The sequence below is a fragment of the Amphiura filiformis genome, chromosome 7, assembly GCF_039555335.1.
Source record: "Amphiura filiformis chromosome 7, Afil_fr2py, whole genome shotgun sequence".
Lineage (NCBI taxonomy): Eukaryota > Metazoa > Echinodermata > Ophiuroidea > Amphilepidida > Amphiuridae > Amphiura > Amphiura filiformis.
The window spans coordinates 44880337-44895375 of record NC_092634.1 but is presented as its reverse complement, the minus strand read 5'-3'; the positions used below and the strand labels follow the sequence as shown (position 1 = coordinate 44895375).

The following is a 15039-nucleotide window of genomic DNA, read 5'->3' as shown; positions in this document are numbered from 1 at the left end:
TTTTGGACATTTGGCGAATTTTACTTCGCACCTCTCTATTCCCTTTATCCATTCCATGCCTGATAGACAGTCGCATATGCTGGGCCTAGTGGCAGTACAGCTTTGAACTGTCTGCGGATGAAAAGAGGAAATTATAGTAAAGTGATAAGATGTATAACATAATTTTGACTTGTATTGGCTAAAAATATAAATATCTGTACATGTCAACAAAATGAGCATAAAGTTGACTAAATAACCATCTGATATATTTTAGGATTTCAATTTCTTATTTTATAAGCTTTAAGGGGTACTACACCCTGGCCAATTTTGGGCCTATTTTAGCATTTTTCTCAAAAATTATAGCGCATTGGTGACAAGTAAGATATGTATATTATAGGGGCAAGGACTACAACTACTGCACTGAAAATTCAGCAACTCAAGGCAAGTTGTTATTGATTTATTGATCAAATATTGGTTTTCCTCATTTTTGACTGTAACTCCACAACTGTTGTCTGTGCTGAAATAAAATGTCCAGTGCAGTAGTTGTAGTCCTTGCCCCTATAATATAAATATCTTACTTGTCACCAATGCTTTATAATTTTTGAGAAAAATGTAAAAATAGGCACAAAATTGGGCAGGGGTGTAGTACCCCCTTAAAAGTATACAAAACATGTTACAGTTGCTCCTTGCTTTTGTCGTCAAAAATTGACATTTCCTCCAGAAATTATGTTGTTTTTAAGTTGAAGTTTTGCATATGGACTGTACCTGGTGACTTTATGCTCATTTATTATTGCCTCTATATAATATATAATTAAGGCTGTTTCCAATTGCAATCACTTTAGGGACAAACCATTTGACTACCAAGGGGTTGGAAGTAGAGGTTGGGGTGATTTATTTTTTCGCCTAGGTATTGACCAGCATTTTTTCATGCATTATTGTAAACACAGTTAGGTGGGGAAAGTTTTTTTAGTGATAGTGGGTTAAGGGTTTTTGAACAGCTCGAATAACATAAAGTTTACATTTTTCCAAATCTGCTTCCAAACTAAAAAAGAACAAATGATAAAAACACGGGAACAGCAACAAGGGCAACAATAAACATAAGACTATACGGTATGTGACACAATCTGAAAATTGAGTTACTATTATAATTATTACCTATACAACAAAGTCACATTAGGCTGTATCATAATACTGAAAACACCAAAGGTCTAGTATACTTGGTTGGTTTTGTGATATCAATTTTTTTATGTATTTTGTTGTTATTTTACTCCATATTTTTGCCTTTTATCTCAATTTCACATTTGCTGCCTTTGGTCTCCATGGACCAGATCATGTCACATACATAGATTACATTTAAAAAACACACAAAAACCAAACAATTAAGCTAGTACAACAATTACCCTTAATCCATCAATGCTATAACAATTATCACAGCGCTGACAAGAGCGGCACTTGTTGGGGTGAGGGAGGTATGTTCCATCTGGACATGGAGAACATCTGAGATGGAGACAAAAACAAACGTAATTAAATAACATTATGTTAACCCTAACACACCACAAAATACCACAATGTAAACCACTGCGTATGCGTGTTAGGGCATTTTTGACAGGCCATTTTGAAATTTGCCCACCTGAGGGGGGTCGGATAATAATTGCACAGTCCCTTATACCAAGCTTCATTTTCATAGTATAACTGTGGAAGACAAGAATATATCAGGAAAAAAGAAAATCCAAACCAAAATGGAACACACATATTACTGTATGCATACACATACAATATACAGTCATCCAGACACGGAATATACCAAATTATGGGAATATTAGTATGGAATAGTAAGGAATATACCATCGCAATATCACCCTTCATGGCTAGAGCCCGGGGGGAGGGGGGTACTCAGTACAAATGACCATACGGGGACGTGCCGCAAACATGGCCATGGGTAGCATTTTCAGCCTTCTGGTATATCAATGACCCCCTTTTCAAAGCCTATTTTGGTATATGAATGGGTCCTTTTTCAAAATTGTCCAATTTTTTTAGGAAAACAGCCCAATTTTTCCTTAATCTAGCCAAAATTTGGGAAAATTTGTAAAAACTAAGACAATTTTGGTTAAATTCGGCCGAAAATCTCAGCGGCACGTCCCTACCAAAACCCAACTTGAGTACCCCCCGGGGGCTAGAGTAGCACTTGTTAAGTGCATATGGGACCATGACAAATTCTCCTTGACACTACAAAATACACCAGTCCTAACAAGAGTTAGTCCTAACCTACAAGCCTGCTCGAAAGCTGCTCTACACCCATGCACGCTTTGTGTGCACCCCTCCCCCCTGGGAGCGAGGAACTGAAACCAGTTCTAGGGAAGATTTTATTCTCCTTCACGCTTAAAACCAGGCAACATAAAAACAATGAACAAATTATGTTTCGATGCACATAAAATTAAAAACAACTAGCTGCTATATTAACATACCACATTGTACACCACATTGCACACACAAAATGTTATTTTTGTAGATCCATGACTAAAACAGACAATAAAAATCACTTTATTCCCCAGTTTTGTTCATCACAAAAAGGGCCAAGCTAAATGCACACTTCATGTGGCTCTTTAGGCCTTTTAGGAGTAGACCCCTGGTTATCATTTTAATTGTATTCATTTTTTAGTTATTAATTTAAAATTACACTAAGGCCTAAAAAAAATTGTATGATTGTCGTAACATAAAAAAAAATTAGGGTAGGTCGGTCGGCAATTTAAAAAAAAATTATTATTATTATTTTACACACACATTTTAAGCTGTAAATCGTGTATGATAAAGGCTTTGGATATTTTTTTTATTTTCATTTTTTTTTATATCTTTTTTTTCCTTTCATTTTTTTTAAATTTTATTTTATTTTTTTTTTTGAGGGGGGCAAAAAAAATAAGAAAAAAGTCGGGCCTATTTATATGGTCGGACGGGTTACGCCAATCAAACAATTTTTTTTGAAATTAGTAAAAGTAATTAACAGAATATTAATTTCACCACAAAAGTAATTTTGAGGCATGTCTATATAAGATTTAAGGTTAGTCAGTAAGTAAGCAAGTAACATACACCTCTATAATAGGGTGTACCTTCAGTTTACCAAAAAAGGGAATTGGAAGCTCATTCCACAAAATTGAGTATTTTTAGGGAAATTTTTTTCCACAAATAAGGAAGAAAGCAGCAAATGTAGGAACGCTGCTGTTGGAAATTTTCATCATATCTTCCCAGGAAAATGGATGTTATTTCTAAGCCTTACCTTGTATCATCCTGTTTGGTGCAGAATTCAACAACATATTCACCAGGAACACAGAGAGTGCATCTTCTCCCATCTGTATATCGATATTTCTTTTTGTTGGGCCTTAGACATTTACCAGATTTGCCTTCTGCATAAACACAAAGTAGGCCTACACATGTCTATAGATAAAGAAATAGATCAACTGAATCAAAGAAAATAACCAAGCTAACAATAATTTTAGGATGATATGTTATTGGGGATTGTGCAATAGTTATGAGCCGGGGGTAGGGGGTGGGGACGATCATTTTTGGGAAGCCAAAAGGGAAGGCAAACCCTGTCCTTCAGTTCGTTCGTTCGTAACAAATGTTGCTTCATACTTTCACACTGAGCGGTCGCTGAGCAGCCTGGCACATGCACATTGTATACAAATGGAAACAATCGGGGCTTGTCTTTGGCTGATATGCCATGCCGCAGCGGCAAGCGATAATACTCTGAACTGCAGATGTTTAAAAAAACGCGTATCGTACCTATAGGCAATGTGTCGGCATCAGCATGTCTGTCGGGAGACGGTATAAGGGCGCGCCGCACGCCACCAATAACGGTGGCTGGGCAGCGATTAGGAAAGAAGGAAAAGAGGTGGCTGGGCAGCGATTAGGAAAGAAGGAAAAGAGGGATGAAAAGGGGGATTCATGAAAGATAGGCCTACATGAAAGAGTTAAGGGTATGTGCTTATGGTTAAGGTACGGGATGGGATTATATCGCTCATTCTACAAAATCCGGTGCCAATAGCCTTTTTTCCATTCTTTGGTCCACAAACACTTTGTCGAGCATTTAGGGCATCAAATATGTTGTTTTTCTGGTAGAACTCAACGAGATCTACATGGACATATATAGTTTTCCATACTTTAAATGCTTTCTTCAGCCTGATTAACCCTTGCAAAGGCTCAAAAATCGCTAAAAATGCGTTTCCACTGCTCAAGTGTCACATCTAACCCTGAATATTTTCTTTGAATAAATGCGATTTCTTTACATATTTGTTGTTTTTAATTACATAACGCACCATCATATTGTTTATCAACATTATTTTTTAGTGATTAAAACGTCTTTGTGTAATTCTAAAATAAATTGCACTTTCCACCAAAACGCTGTGAGCTACGTTACTCCTTTTTAACACACGTTATTGGAAAGAAGTGAAACAGATGTATCAGTGTAATTTGCGGTTTTTGAAAGGAAACACTCATAGGTTTTTAAAAATCACAGTAAAAATCGTGATGCTGTAGCATTTTTGGCATAGAAATGTTGTAAACATTGAAATTTCGACCGACCATTGTTGTGATATCATCCAGGAACTATTATCTTACGCGTAAGCGTACACAGAACTCTAGGTGTGAAGCGCCCTAATCTGGGCAGCCAAAACTTAAGACCAATCATGATGAACATCATACCAGGGCAGTGATAATAAATATCATTATTATATATCATAACCGTGTCTGTATATTACTTCATGGTGGCAGCATGTGGGATTAATTCCATGGATTTGACAGAGGAACTCTGATCCAAATCAACGGAGGATTTCGTCTAAATCTGGACAATTTCCTGACTCATCGCCACATCACCATGGTCAAGTTCAGCAGACCATCCCTCGCCACAGGGAATATCGCCGCAGGCCACGAATTCTGCTATCGAGCGAGTCACTCGTTGAACCAAGAGTTGAACTGCAACATGTTTTAAACACGTAACGACGGCACACTATTTAAAGCGAACACTCACATCCTTCGGTACCGTATTTATGGAAATATACCGTGGAAATTTTGTTACCGCTTGACTATAACGGATTATAAAGGAACTTTATATCGTCGCGAAATCTGTGCTTCGATTGTCACCTTCAGGTTGATTTAGAAAGTTTCAACCATATCATAGTACATCGTGTCTTATTTTTGTGTGCCCTGCCCTGGTCAAACATCAAACTCGACGAGTTAACGAGTAAGTTTTTATAGAACTAAAGAACTGCAACTAAGCCCGTAGCAAATAGAACTTTGAATCTTCTGTGTGAATTTGAGCTACTTTGCTATAAATTGTCATGAAAACTTTTCACCGACAAAGTGCTGACGAACCCCAATTTTCCCGCCGAGTGCAGTGAGCCTGGAATGAGGAGACCCCAGCCCAGAGCTGATGCGCCACGTCTTAGCCTAATCACAGAGGATCACTACGCACAGCCGGAGGAACATGCATTGCTAACTTTTACACATAGAAACGGACGGCATGCTGTGTGGATTACCAGTTCCAAGGCCTTAACAGATGTTGCCATGGTTACCTACTAGGATTCTGAGAAATCAATCTATTTATAGCGAGACTTTATAAACATTACCAACGGACTGTCAGCTGTTTACTCAGATAAATAAAGCGATACCAAGAGAAACATTGAGCATATTCAAGAACTAGATCAACTGTGCTCCAAGAGACTTTTTACTGAAACAACTTTTAACAAAGAAAAAACCTTTGTTGAAAAGATTTTAAAGTTAAACCTTTGTGTGGTTATAATAAAAAACAGTGATTATTTTCTTTGTTTGGAACCAGATTTCTCAATATTTTACACAGTTAATTTTGTTATGCCTTCAATATTGAGTGTTTTAGTTATGCACAAACACCTTGGTACCAATATCTTGTAACCCGTTGTTTGTACTAACCATTTCTTAAGTCTTGTTTTCTCTTTAACCTACCCCTAAATACCGTTGCTGTTCCTGTATTCAGGTAAACCATACCTTATGCAGCCGTGTATTTGAGATAAATACCATCCAACATGACATCCAAATATCCAGTAATGAACTGGGATGTACCAGACGAAGCGAGGAGTTTAAATTATTTAAACAAAGACTCGAACTAACTATGTTGGACAAAGAAGTGACGGACAAAGAAAAACAAGCAGTGAAGATCAAAATCGCTGTGGGAAACATAGGATTGAAAAAAATAAACACGTCTGGCCTCAGCGATGAGGACCAAAAGGACCCAGAAAAACTCTGGAAGATCTTTGATGCCCAGCTAAATGTCAACGTCAACTTTAGAATACACAGACTCGAATTGATGCAGTTTAAACAGCGACCCCAAGAAAAGCTTGACGATTTCATAAATCGATGCCGAAACAAAGCAACTTACTGTGAGTTCACGACAGATGAGATGGCCGAATGCATCGTAGAGTTAGTCATTGCATCAACCCCCATCCAACTATTCCGGAAAGACCTCTTAGAGGAACCTAAAGGGTTTACGCTGGCCAAACTACTAGAAGAGGGCCGCAAATATGAAGCCTTGCAGGTCGGCGGCCAGAGGATACGGAGTTACAACAGGGATGAAACAAAGATCGCGGGTGTAAACCAACGCCAGATAGAGTGCAGGAACTGTGGACTCACACATCCACCCAGGAAGTGCCCTGCATACACGGACACATGTAAGTCTTGTGGCTCAAGGGGCACTGGGCGAAGAAGTGTAGGAACTCACGGTCCAACCACCCCCGCCCCAGCAGCTCGGGTCCCAAGAAACCGAGGTCCAGACCCAGAAGCAAATCCCCAGGCCCTGGTAACAGAAGGTTCGGAAGACAGCAACCCGGAGAAGCCGACAAGACTACGGGTCCAAGACAAACACTGCCGTGAACGAAATATCAGGCGTAATTGGATGACGATCTAGAACATCACACATTCTACAGCGTCAAAGTTTCCAACCTGTGTCTAGAAGACGACGACACGGAAGCATACGCCACCATAGATATAACCTGCCCGAGGAAAACGGGTCAACACCAGCTTAAGCTGAAACTCGACACGGGCGCAGAGGGTAACACACTACCTCTGCGGACGGCTAAGCAGATGTATAAGCATCAATGGAAGAACGTCGTAAAAAAGACAAGAGCACGGCTCACGGCCTATAACGGCACAAAGATCAAATGTTTTGGAAGCATACATTTGGTATGCAGGGGTGTAGACCCCCCCAGTGGATCACACAGAAGTTCTATGTAGTTGACGTGAAGGGGCCGGCAGTGGCAGGACTCCCCCTGTGCGTGAAAACGAATCTGGTGACCATCAATGCCATGCCGGCAAATAGCCCTGCAGTTGATGCAAACAGCATCAATACCATCAACATCAACACCGTGGCAGACTTGAAGACTGAATACCCTGCCCAGTTTGACAAAATTGGCAACTTCAAACGCATAAAGCCAAGATCCATCTTATTGAGGACGCCTCACCGTCGGTTGACGCGCCTCGAAGTATCCAGTCCACCTGAAAGGCAAACTAAAGGACGAAATAGACAAGATGGAACAGCTAGGCATAATAAGGAAGGTGAACTACCACACTGACTGGTGCAGCAGCATCACCAACAGCGTCAAAAAGGATGGGACATTGCGGGTGTGTTTGGATCCTAAGCGCCTCAATAATAGCCTCAAAAGGTGTCCACACAAAATGCCCACCTTAGAAGAAATCAATCCACAGCTCGCAAAAGCTAAACACTTTTCTAAGCTAGACGCTACGGCCGGTTATTGGTCTATCCACCTTACGGAGGATTCGCAAGACCTCACCACCTTCCGCACACCATTTGGACGCTACTGTTTCAAGAGACTCCCATTTGGCTTGTCCATAAGCCAGGACATCTTCCAGATGGAGATGGACAGGATCGTGGAGCAGGTTCCCGGATGTGTGTGCATAGCTGATGATATCGTAGTCTTTGGGGAAACCCTAGAAGAACACGATAACAACCTAGTCCAGCTAATGGAGGTGGCCAAGAAAGAAGGTCTAGTTTTTAACAGTGTGAAATGCACCATACGCAAGAGCCAGATCAGTTTCTTCGGATCAGTGTACACGGCCGACGGTATCAAACCGGACCCGAAGAAGGTCGAAGATCTGAAAGCTATGCCAACACCTCAAGATAAGGAAGATCTTCAGCGATTTTTAGGTGTAATCACCTATCTAGCCGCATATATACCACATTTAGCAACGAAAGCTAACCCGCTAAGAGACTTGCTGAAAAAGGACATACCTTTCCTGTGGCAGGAAGACCACCAATCAGTCTATGAAGAACTAAAGAGCCTCATGTCAGCAGAAACGTATCTCACGATACTCACGACACTGAGAAACCTACCACTCTGGAAGTAGATGCATCACAGAAAGGACTAGGCGCATGCTTGCTACAAGACAACAAACCTGTTGCGCTTTGCTTCAAAAAAGCCTAACTGAATGCCAATCCAGCTATTCAAACATCGAGCGAGAAACACTCGGACTTGTGTTCGGAATCACCAGATTTCATACATACTTGTTTGCGAACGACTTCATAGTGGAAACCGACCACAAACCACTCGAAATGATACGTAAAAAGCCCCTGGCAAGTGCACCACCCGACTGAAGCGCCTGCTAGTCAAGGTCCAGGGATACAATTTCGAGGTGGTGTACAAGCCAGGGAGCAAAATGGTACTGTCAGACACACTAAGTCGCCTGCCAAACCCGAATAAATCAGCTGAGATCCCACTAGACATCCAAGGCGAAGGCGTAGACTGTGACGATGTGGAAGATGTATACAAAGTCGATCTGATCAACTTCGGTCGCAACAAACAAGAAGCCATGCAGCAAGAAACTGCACGGAGCCCAGTCCTTAGAACACTAGGACAAGTGATCAACAATGGGTGGCCAGACACCATCAAGGAACTTCCAAAAGACATCCGACCATATTGGGGATGTCGGGACGAACTAGGTGTGTCTAATGGAGTAATATTCAAAGGATGCCAAGTGGTGATACCCGAGCCAATACGCCAGGACATTCTTACACAACTCCATGAAGGTCACATGGGGATAGAGAAGACCAGAAGACTGGCTAGAGAGTCGGTATACTGGCCTGGAATCAACCAGGATATAGAAAACCTCGTGAAAAACTGTGCGTTATGTCAGGAAAACCAACCAAGCCAACGCAAAGAACCACTGGAACCTCACGAGATACCAACAACCCCATGGACCAAACTAGCATCTGATCTGTTCACTCTGGATGACGAAGATTACCTTCTCATCACAGACTACCACTCCAAGTTTCCCGTGCTACACAAACTAACCAACACCAGTAGTGAGACGGTGTCACGGGCAGCAGCAGCTACATTCAGCCTACTGGGAGCACTAGCAGAGATCATGTCTGACAACGGACCCCAGTACACAGGACAACCGTTACAAGCCATGTGCGAGAAATGGGCGATCAAGCATACAACTTCTTCACCCAGGTATCCCCGGTCGAACGGACTAGCTGAACGCACTGTTAGAACAGTGAAAGCATTGATCAAAAAATGCAAAGCTACCAAACAAGATCTACAAGTAGCCATGCTGAACTTGAGAGCAACACCCATCAATTCCAATCTCCCATCTCCAGCGGAGATATTGATGGGAAGACAAATCAGGACAACACTACCGAGCTACCAGAACCCTAGAAATCTGCAACAAGCACAAGACATTGCAGAGAAACTTCACCAGAGAAAGGAGAAGATGAAAGAGGATCATGACAGGAGTGCTGGTCCGAGCTTCCGCCACTTCACGTTGGACAAGAAGTAAGGTTGCAAGACCAGCAAGGCAAGTGGAACCCAGCAGAAATCACTAGACTCTGCAAGGAACCACGATCATATGAGGTGGAAACACCAGGAGGGGCAACGACACGCAGAAACAGGTCGCAGATTCGAAGTGCCAAGTGCTGTCAAGGAGAGTAGCAAGAACGCACCTAAAGACACAAGTATCTCCAAGCACGTGCATTTCGCACCAGACCTACTTTGCGCATAGTACAAACAAGGACGCCCAACCACAGCAGGAGAAAGCAGATCCTAAGCCGCCAGATCAACAAATTCGAACCAGATCTGGACGCATAAGCCGTAAACCAAAACGACTCAGAGATGAAATGTGAGTGGTATGTGTCCTCATCTGCACGGTATGCTGCAAGCGTATCGGTTGTTTGAATGCAGAAACAGCAGCACTGTTGTTTACGCAGTATGCGTGTCTGTTCTAACAAGTCGTTGTAATCGTTACTTGTTATATGTTAGAATTTGTTACTAAAGTGTTGTGCATAAATGATTCACAATTTACCAAGATGCAAATACACAACGCAGACATGACAATCAAGTTAAGCAAAATCAAAATTTATTGGTAAAGCTAAATCGCAAATATACACTGCATTTCATACAACAAATTTTAAACTTTTGATCCTAATTAATATTAGTAACCACAATTTAATCACATTTAATACAACTGCCATTAGAATGTTTTTCAACATATTTCACATCTGATGATTTTAATTTATTTATTCCCCAGTGTGCCAATCCAAAGAAAGGGAGATGTTGTGATATCATCCAGGAACTATTATCTTACGCGTAAGCGCATACACAGAACTCTAGGTGTGAAGCGCCCCTAATCTGGGCAGCCAAAACTTAAGACCAATCATGATGAACATCATACCAGGGCAGTGATAATAAATATCATTATTATATATCATAACCGTGTCTGTATATTACTTCAACCATGTTAAGATTGGTGAGCTACGTTACCAGGATTCTATAGTATGCACTTGTATTAGTACTATTACATGTACTTCCTAATAATATGTGAAAGCTACCAGTGGTCGAACCCCATTTATATTAGAATTAACCGACATAACGTTCTAACGTTACTTAAATCACATTAAAAACATTAAAAACATTAAAACCAGTGAACTATGTTACTGTGAGCTACGTTACACACTCATTTACGCATCTTCAAAACTTCTATGAAATGGTGAAATCTGTTTTACATTTCACTCAAGTTATCTTTAGTTTGCTTTTTATGACCTTGGATTGAGTAAAACCAGCCCATTTTGTAGTCGGTAACGTAGCTCACATTACATTGAGTTTTAGTGTTAAAAAACATCATGACTTCCTGAAAGAAAAATATGCAAGTGGTGTTGGCAATTTTTTACATCTGAAAGTAGTGATACATTTACTATTAAAAAACACAAAAAGCAGGTCTTTTTGAACAACTTTTATTTTTTCAATTTTTATAGTGGATTGGCACCGGATTTTGTAGAATGAGCGGTATAAGGGATTATGAAGACGATTAAAATCACATGCAGGATCACATGGTACGGGATGGAATTAAGGAAAGCATCGCCGGTTTAGGCGTGTGCCGCTAATTTACAAGACAAGTGTAAGTTCAAATAAATAAATAGAATATACAACCTATGACAACCAAGAAGTGTGCGGACTTAGAAACTGTTTATAATTATGTAAAATTACTGCACACCAAGATTTACCTCATAAATATTTAGTAGGTAATCCAGACATCTTATTGGTTAATAACGCCAGCATCCGAGTACGGTATTTTGACTACTTCCCCGCGCCTGTGCAATTACGCCGCACGCTGGGAAGTAGTAAAACTCCCACACCCCTACTACCACACGGTGTCTCGACCCCCGCGCGTCACCGTTCCTTAACGTAGCATTATGCTACACAACGGTGATTCTGCAGATGCGTTTATCGTGAAAATGGCGTCTGCTGCAGTTATTTTGCTGAGATTACCGATGGATAATAACACACGAATTTGACAAAATGTTATTTATGGAATGTTAAAAAGAAAATTAGAATAATATAGGTCAAAATGTAAATTGATTGAACAGAAATCCTCCAATAAAATCAGGTAAGCAAAATATTAAGCTTATTTCCATGCCAGCCAGCACGTTGACTGGTGTGTGTTTTGACTTTTGTTTACAATTTTACCCTGAAAATATTTAGGTATAGTAAAACAAATACAACATGTTTCATTTCGGGGAAGTAGTCAAAACTACTGGTCCCTTGGTGTTGGATGATTTTGACTACTTCCCTCCACGTCAAATCATCCTACACCTCGGGAGAGTCAGGACCATGTAGTTTTGACTACTTTCCCACAAAGCATGTTGTATTGTATACTAGCTTCCTATGTGTATCACATCCCAAGACTTGCATAATCAAGCCTTGAAATAAGCGGACTATAACCAGGAGCAATTTGTTTTTGAACATTGCTCCTGGTTCACTGGGATTTTACAAGAACCAGGAGCAATTTCTGAAGCAGGAGCAATTTTCAAATAGTAAATCCTTTTACTGCATATACAATACAGCATACCAGCACGGACCAGCACTACTGCATCAAATTCAAAACTGGAACCAGGAGCAATTTGTTTTAGAAAATTGCTTCTATAAATAAAGTTCTAGTTCATGTGAATTTTACAAGGACCAGGAGCAATTGGTCACTTTACGAGAGCAAATTTACTCCTGGCGCCTGCTTATTTCAAGGCTTGTGCGTAATGTACGGAAACACATTTTTGTGCACAACATTTTAGGCCTATAACAAAATGTATATTTTGTACAATTGTACAGCTATCGTTTCTACCCTATGACGTATAAAGTTACCTGTTATCAAAGTGTCCGCAAAAAACTGGTCATCGCAAATATCTTTGATGCTGAAAACTAAGGATATTCACGCAGGGACAGGCCGAAAACCATCCCTATTAACTATCTCACATTTGTATTACACAATGATCATGACAATAACAAAAAATGTCAAACTTGAATATAATTATAACTTTAAGCCCTTCAACATGTTCAACCCACACCTTCCGAGATTCTGTCGAGCTTGTTAAGTTTGCGTTGCAAACTATCTTTTCTTTCCACATAGCTAGCCTAGGAGGCCTTTATCATGTTTATATGCTTTTTAGCCTGGCTTGAGCATTTTATTCAAGTTGAGCCTGGTCCCATGACCCAAGTGTGTCTCCGCACGGAGTGACCTTTGAAACAAACAAACAGAAAAAGCTTACCAAGCATGTCAAGTGAAACAACCTCATCTTGTTATGTTACTGATCTGTCCCCAACCCAAATCTGTCCGCCAATTTCTAGATATTTTTTTTCTCCAAAAAGTCAAAATCAACATCACGGCCACGGGTGGAAAAGTTGACCAAAATTGCACTGCCACTGCTCCGGCCTACAATTTTGATCCAGTGGCGTGATCGTGGCCTGTACCGGTACATGTGTAAGTTTACGACCTCCAATCCATGCGCCAATCGCAGGTCAATAAATTTATTGCGAAAGATTACATCATCATTGGGGAAACCCCGCGGTAGTGTAAATTCTCTAAACATTCAACAGCTACGCACTCAGCCGTCTACCACCGTTTCCTGCACGTTTACTGGTTTCAAGAGAGGTGTCGAACAACTTAGGCTAAAAATCACGAATGATTAATAAATTTCAAGCAGTGAAGGGCGCGATGGCTGGATGGATTAATGCTATCTACTGAAGATAGCATAGTATAATTGACTGTCTATGCTGATGGTGCGGACAATTAGAGAATTTTTGACAGTGGCGGTGAAAGGGGCGTTTTTCTTGACAAGAAGAGAGTCAAAATAACATTTGATAGTACGGGAATAGGCCTAAAGCTGCATTTAAAATAAAAACACAAAAATGAGTAGGCCTAGGCCTACTAAATTTCGAAACCGTTCCAAGCTTTTCAGCTCTTTCCGTATATTCCCGGGGCTAGTTCTCAAAACATGCACTACACGGTAGGCCCTACCTATAACGGGACTTATAAACAAGCTACCGGTACTACCGCCCAGAAAAAAAGAAAGAAGTATTGCCCTTAAGGGCATTTCGTGATCCACAGCCTCATCCCCCCCACTTTTCTAAAAAAAAGTTGAGATTTTTATACCACTTGAAACCTCTGGCTACATAATGTTTATGTACCAAAAATTTCGTCAAATTTGAATTTCGTTCTGGTATACCAGAACGAAATCACAACAGTGGCCTATAATGGAGCAGTGTAATACACATAGGCTAATCATGCATAACTCGCAAACGCAAAATCGGGATCAACTGAAATTTTGGGAATAAGCTTTTTTCGTGGACATCTACTGAGAAATGTAACAAAAAGAGGATGCTAGGATCACGAAAGCCCAGATAGCGAAGTTTTCACCTATTTTTGTGGGACCTGAGCACATCAGACATATCGAATTGCATACGAGGAATGTCCTTCTGATATCAAATAATTTTGAGTATTTAAATTCGCGATACGCTATTTTATAGGCCTACCCAACTTAAGAAATAGTCAATTTCGAACTAGTAATATATAAGAACAAGGATTTTTCCCTTTGAGCTGAGGGGAGGGGGCTCAAAGAGAGAACTAAGAAGGAATATTTAGTCTCGGTTGATTTAATATTTTAGTCGGCTTCGTTATGTGTGTAGGCCTATCTGCGTCTTGAACCAGAATGTAATTCAAATTTCACGATAATTTTGCAATTAAAAGAATTAATCTGCAAGAAATGTTTTGTACATAAATATTATGTAGCCAGAGGAATCTCAACCTTTTTTTTTGTTGTTGTTGAGAAAAGTGGGGGGATGATGCTGTGTATCACGAAATGTCCTTTTAATATAAAACAAAGTAATTGAAGATTTCGACCAAGTGATGAATTCAGCTCTCACTTTTTTCATCACTTTATGAGTATAAAACAAATAAATTGAACAAGGGGGGCACGTGCCCTGGGCGCCACCCTTAGGGAGGGGGCCGAATTGGACAATTCAGCATCGATTCTGTGCCCCTCCAAGCGATGAATGTCAAAATTTTCGTGCGCTTCGCGCGCATTTAGGCACAGAATCATTTGAAAGATCAATTTAAGACTGATCTTCAACTTAATTATGACCAAAATTAATTAGTGGTAGGCCCTAATCATACTAATTGTCCAAATTTTCGTGCGCTCCGTGCGCAATTGTTTCAAGAATGGGATGGGGGCATCCTTAGCCCTGGTCGCCACAACCC

The 15039-nt window shown here is 40.5% G+C and overlaps 1 long non-coding RNA gene across 1 annotated transcript; it reads right to left on the bottom strand.

Annotated features, from left to right (window-relative positions):
* Positions 1 to 1382: 1382 nt before the first annotated feature.
* Positions 1383 to 13225, bottom strand: LOC140156382 (uncharacterized). Its single transcript, XR_011859544.1, has 3 exons — positions 13052 to 13225; positions 3251 to 3408; positions 1383 to 1476 (listed from the first exon to the last, which is right to left on the bottom strand). It is a non-coding gene; the product is annotated as an uncharacterized lncRNA (long non-coding RNA).
* Positions 13226 to 15039: the final 1814 nt, after the last annotated feature.